Raw genomic sequence first — 6723 nt, forward strand, 5'->3', positions numbered from 1 at the left:
TCTGAAAAGGAACTAAATATGATGTAAGATTTAGTAAGACTTTATAAAGTTCTCCATCCCAGTTAGAATTGCATATTAAACGAAAAAGAGGAACACCACCTGACCAGATTAAGGACGTCGAAAGCAAAGTCGCGGATGAATACCATTTTTTCCAAGACCTGGATCAGTCCCACAGGCTGTTCAAATTTGGCGGGGCATTTTTTCTAAATACGAAGCGAGCTGGAGCCACAGAAGTAAGGTAAGCTGCATTTGTCGTTTTTTGGTAATGCCATCCATTTTTAAAATATGTTAAGAGCTAAAAGTTCGTGTCTCTGTTACATGTTTAAACACAGGATAGAAAACAACAGCTTGCTAACTGTCGCGGGCAGGAGTTAGCAGCTAGCTAAACGCAGTATGATACTCGGTTGCTGTTATAGAACTTTTCTTAAGAGAAAATACAAGCAGCTACCACGATTTTTGTATTGTACACTTCCTCAGAAGCACATATGTGGCGCTTGTTCAAAGTGTTGCATCGACGTACTGACTGCAGGTGAGTTAGCGGCTTCAGTAAAGGCTGTGGGGCAGTAATTAGTCTTGTTCCTTGTCAGTAATTAGCCGTGTCCTTTGTTTCATGTATCCTTACCCCACACTGCTGTTACTGATTATCTTAAATGTTAAAATACTTTTTTGTTTTGAGATTGTAGGAGATCAACCACACATCACAGAGCTCATCTCCCGATGGCCAGCTCTGTTCCATGAGCCTCAGGTAATCGCACAACTGAATTAGTTCCACCAGGAGATTTAGTGATTTAAGACTGAGTTAACTGTGTCTTATTGAGACAAGTTTTTTAATCTGTCACCTCAGATTAGGGCTGAATTTACAAGAATCGTCACCAAAGACCTTCTGGAATCTTTTCTTGACGGACTTGATGGCCTGGTTCTGAGACTGCTGGAGGTCTACCAAAGTAATAACAATAATAGTAGTAACCAAATCTGGAAAGAAGCAGCCACTCAAAGACACTTTGGACTGCCTTGCAAAAGATGTAAGCAGAACTGAAGATGGCTAGAAAACAAGGCATAATTTGTTGTTTTTGTTAAAATATATTCATCTTACTGAATGTCTCATCTCTTGCAGGACACAAATGAAAGGAGAAGGGGTGCTGCTCTGCTTGGTTTGCCACGCTACACATCTGGTGAAGATCCATCAACTGTCATCAGGATGTGTGATGTAAGACTAACAAATATTACAAAACTGTTTACATATTTGCCTATTTCTCTTTCTTGTGATCATTTAAAAAAATCATTTTGTAGCATTTGTGTGTGCAAAAACTTATTTTTAGTCCTTGTTAAGAGACATTACTTCCCGTTTACTACAGCCATGCATAACATCAAATTCTGATGTATCCTGATTGATTTTGCTCTAAGCCAGTTGATGGAAACATGCCTGATTTGCATTTTCTTTTTAAATTTCTTTTGACATTTTAAAAATTTGCTGATTAAAAAAAAAGCATTAAAATGGAAACACTGCTAGTGTTCTACATTTTTAGAATAATTTCAGTGCTTCACCATAGTGGTTTTTAATCTGCCACACAGTGTGTTCATGTGCATGAAAATACAAGTTTTGTGGATGAAAAAAGTTTGTCAAAAAGGACTACCTGACAAAGTAAAGTGCTGAAAATACTTTGAATATGGTGTATACATAAACTGGCTTATTTTCAGTGTCTAAAGCTTCTTGATGTTGGCCTCATCCACAACAGTGGCCTGTTTCATTGCCATTATGCTCTATGCTTTAACAAACTGGGAGTGTTTGTCAGGTTATTCACTGACTGAACAGAAGTGCATCATACAACCCCACAAGTGTCAAAACATGCAGATTGTTAATCCTCACAATAGCATAAAAACTTGCAGTATAAAGATACCAGTGTTTGAATTCTTTGCATTAATTATTTCTTCTTTTTAAGGCCCTTGCTGATTTTCTGGATGATGCCATGAAGGGGATGCAGGTTGATCTCCTGATTGCCTGTGAAGGTGGTGAACAGGGGGCCATCCCACACCAGGTCTTCAATGTGGGAGTTGTGGTGGAGGAGACCATTGTGCTTCACAACATTACACTTGGATTTGCTACGCTTATGGGTGTCATCTACTGTGTCAATCTCAAGTATCCAGATGACCTGAAGGATTCGTTTGAGTTTCTTCAGAGAGTGGTGATGAAGATCAAACCAGACCAGGCCTCAGCTCGACTACATGGTTTGAGAAACAAAATCCTGAGGTACAAACTGTAACATCTGGTATGTTTTCAGTTTTATTTTCTTACAAAAGAGTTCCTGTAAAAATTTGTTTAGTTTGTTCTACGCACTAAATGTTAATACTAATGGTTTTGCACTAAAACATTTAGCATTGTGCTGAATTTGTGGAAAAACCTCTCAGGGTTGTCCTGAGTTTTAAACACTGATTGATTATTTAGCACTTTTTGGACTGTTTTTGAAAGATGGTAGCTAGTTGTATGGACTTTGCACTGCCACTCTTGAACGTGGTTAGAATATTTTTAAAAATAATGGTCTAATTTCTATGGAGGACTGAAACTGACCAATAAATAAATGCACCAATTAAATATAAGAACTTCAACCCCTTTGTTTATAATTTACCTTCATATTTTTCCAGCTTAGTTCCTACAAACTATTTTTTTAGCACATAATATATATGTGTGTTTGTCCTTTACTTGTAGATGCATTCATGCCTTAAGTGCATGTGTCCCCATTCCCACAAGTCTTTTTAATTTCATTTTATTTTTACATATCTCTGTCTTGTGTTATCCCTCATTTTGCAAATAAGGTGTGCAGTCTTTCTTGGATCAGCTCCTCCCCTACTGGCCACCACACGAGAAGGAGCAGAATCCATGTGCAGATCTGTTGACCAATAGTTGAACTTACCCAAGAAGGACAACCCCCTTTAAGATAATCCCCACAGCCAGCTGACATTAGAAAAATGTCACTGCCCACCTTATTTATATAATAAAGCAGAAATGCTTAAGGTAAAGTAAAAACATGAGACATGTAAAAGCAACACCTGGAAAAAAGTTTTTTGGTCGAAAAAGGATAAAAATATTTAAGAGTCATAAATGAATCCACAAGTAAAGGGGGGAAAAAATTTTTAAACAATAAACTAAATTGTGCTAAAATCTATAATTTGTTGGAACCAAGGTGGAAAAATGAATATGGTCAATTAAATTTATAAAACATTAGGTAAGGTTCTTAATTGGTGCCTTTTAAGTGCATTTATTTATTGAGATGTATATAAAAAATTATTTCTGTTGTCAAAAAAAAAAATTCTGTTTTTGTTTTCGGTCCTCCAATAAATGTCAACACTTCTGCTTCTTGGACAAATGTTTTCTTTTATACTTGATTTAAGACTTGTCTCATCTGTATTTGATAGAGAAAGATAAAAATAAATGTTTGATATTTGAAATGGAAGCATATTTGGTGTAATTATTTTTAGGAAACTGAACTTGACATTATTAGTGGAGAAAGTGAACAGTATTTGGAAATGTTAGTTTACTTAAATTGCAATTTTAAGTTCATTTGCTGCCTTAAAATCGTGAGTTAACTTAACTCAGAAAGGGAATTGGTATGAATAAAGTTAGTCAGTTTAACTTTAAAATGAGAGTTGAAAGTATATATAATTGTTTGTTACTTTAACAAAAGAAAACACGTTTTTATGAATGGATAATGTAACTTTGCAAGTTGTTTAAACTCAGAGTATGAAGTTCATACAACACGTAGTCATTAATTAGACAAGTGGTATAACTTAATTATTTGAGTTCAAATAGAACATGATTGTAATTTTACTTGACAAGAGTACTCACGTTTTTGAGAATGCATAATGTTCTATAGTTAGTCATTTCAACTTATGGTATCATATTTAAACAATAACTTATCATGAATTGGGGGACTTTTCCAGCTTGCCATCCTAAGTTGGAAAAGTACATTATTTGAAGTTGTGTTAACTTATGTTTTTAAGGCAGCAATTGAACTCAAGTTTTTAAGTTTAACCACCCTAATAATTTTTACAGTGTATGTACATGTTATATCATGGATGTTACAATATGTTGCCACTATTAATGAAAGTGATGCCTTTATGAATAGAACAGTGTTTTTAAAATTTGTTNGCTCTTAAAATAATGCTTATCAGCTTAGATACAAGAAATTTATCGTTGGTACATTTTGCAAAAGTGAAAATCAGATGTTTACTTTGTGGAACTTGGTTACCAGAAAACGCGATCATCTCCTAGCAACCGATTAACAGATTAGCAACAAAAATTCTTATTGTTCAAAACATATATTTCTTCTGCTCTTTTGAAATGCCACTTATTTTACACTAACAAGAATTGTTCAGTTGGTGAATTTTGTAGAAAAGTTACTCTTTTTGTCATTAGTGGCAAATATATTAAACAGACATTCAACACAAAAGTAAAAAATCTTGATTTATACTTCGTGGCAGTTCGTTACCAGAAAAAAACCCCGCTTATCTCTTAACACCAAATTAATAAGTTATATAGTTTATAAGACATAAGCTCTTTCGAAATAATGCTTACCTGATTAGATACAAGACATTTACCGTTGGCAAATTTTGCAAAAGTAAAAATCTGATGTTCACTTCGTGGCACTTGGTTACCAGTAAACACATTCATCTCTTAGCAACAGATTAGCAACAAAACTTGTTATTGTTCAAAAAACACAAGATTTCTTCTGCTCTTTTGAAATACTACTTATTTTACACTATTTAACAAGAATTGTGCAGCTGATAAATTTTGCAGAAAAGTGTTTTTGTTTTTTTTTGTTGTTTTTTTTTGTCATTAGTGGTAAATATATTGTAAAATGGACATTCAACCATAAGTCACCAGTATAAAATGCTCATCTCTTAACACCAAATTAATTATTCTGTGTTTTTTTTAGGTGTAGAGCAATAGGTGCCTTACATGCATTGCATGGAAGCATTGAAAACAGTGTAAACATTGGTGTTTATGCTATGACAAAGATGGACTTTGTTTATTACAGGTTACTTCTGAAAGTGTTTGATTTCACTCGATTTTATTTTGGGGTATCTGAGAAACACCCCAAAATAAAATCGAGTGTACTGAAATGCACCCCAGATTTTTCAGTTAAAAAATAAATAAGTAAAATGATAAGATTATTTTGATTTCCCAATAAAATATCAGGCTGCAGTGATTTGATCTACCAATTAAATTATATTACGTTACCAATAGGAGAAACAAACTATGGCACAGTTCAAAGGGTGTAAATAACAGTATTTTATTGACTACTCCATTGCAGTGATGGAGAAAGACTTTATAACTGCAGATTACATCAATAGGCAGCTTAATGAAAGCCAGGAATAAAATAAATTAAATAAAGCTTGCCGTAATTTGCGATGAAATAAAACATATGAAACGAAACTTCCACAGGTAGGACGTATTTATAAGAAATCTGCTGAGTAAGCAGTATGTGACGTAGCATCGATGTGTGCATGCGTCCGCCATATTGAATGTGGAATATGTGTCAGTAAGCTAATACAGGTAAATGAACCGAACTTAAGAAACTGCCGTTCGATAAAGTATTTTGAGTTAATTCCTGTCATTGACACATTTTCTCACACATTAATATATTTGGTAATCAGAGAAATGACTCAAGAGAGTTTCTAACTTTTGATGTGATTATTTAATTGTATCGGGGGATTTCTGAATAAAGAGCACAATGTTTTTATTTGATAGAAATGATTCTGATCATTTTTATATTAACATTGATGAACAGACACTTTTACAGTGTTTAAAGGACATATTTACATAATTCCATAATTTAATGTACATTTAACATTTCAAGACAAGAAATAAATTATTTTCTTGTATATATTTTTTATACATTATTGAGAAATGACTTTAGATTTATAAATCAGCCACTGTCAAACATTAAACTACATATTTTTCTTACTTTTTTCCAGAGAAAAATATTTATTACAGAATGTCAACTCTGCTATTGACAGCAAAGAGTGAAAATAATTCTAACAGAGTAAATTATTTTTATTTCATTACATAAGCTGTATTAATACACTAATACTTCAGATTGAGATATTTAAAATACACACAAAGTGAAATAAAACATTTATTTATTATACTGGGAACACTGGTCACAGGCTTCAGTCTGCTGGTCTCACTGGGAGAACTCAATGACTTCTGAGACGTCCTGGTTCATAGGCTAAAGCCAAGGATAAAAGAGAAATTATCCAAAAGTGAAATAGAAAATACATATATATTTCCTTCACATTCAGAAAAAGACATTTTCAGCATGTTGGGCTCTGACTCGTAGCATCTTTATAGCTAAATACCAACATGGTGAAGCTGAGCTGGGAAACAGAGACTGAAGAACAGCAGCTCCAGCTCTGATCCTGACTGATCTTTCCTCACTAAATCCCCTGGTTTTTTTTAATGAACTTCTCCTCTAACAGCGGTTTTTCATCACCTCTGTCTCATTAGAAAACAGTATGAAAACGTTAGCTGCTACGCTAACAATCAGCAGTTATTTCAGGCCAATTTAGCTACATAGGAAATATTTCTCGGTTGTTTAGAAGCGAATTTCTGGCTGCAAAGTAATTCTGATCTTTCATCCTTACCTGTGAAAGGTAATGGCAATGAATCCAGATTGCTTCGTAAAACAGTTGAAACAAGTCCACACAGCACAGGACTTAAGGAGC

This window comes from Poecilia latipinna, unplaced genomic scaffold (genome assembly GCF_001443285.1).
Source record: "Poecilia latipinna isolate Pla-1442-1.1 unplaced genomic scaffold, P_latipinna-1.0 Scaffold3, whole genome shotgun sequence".
In the NCBI taxonomy this organism is placed as follows: Eukaryota; Metazoa; Chordata; class Actinopteri; order Cyprinodontiformes; family Poeciliidae; genus Poecilia; species Poecilia latipinna.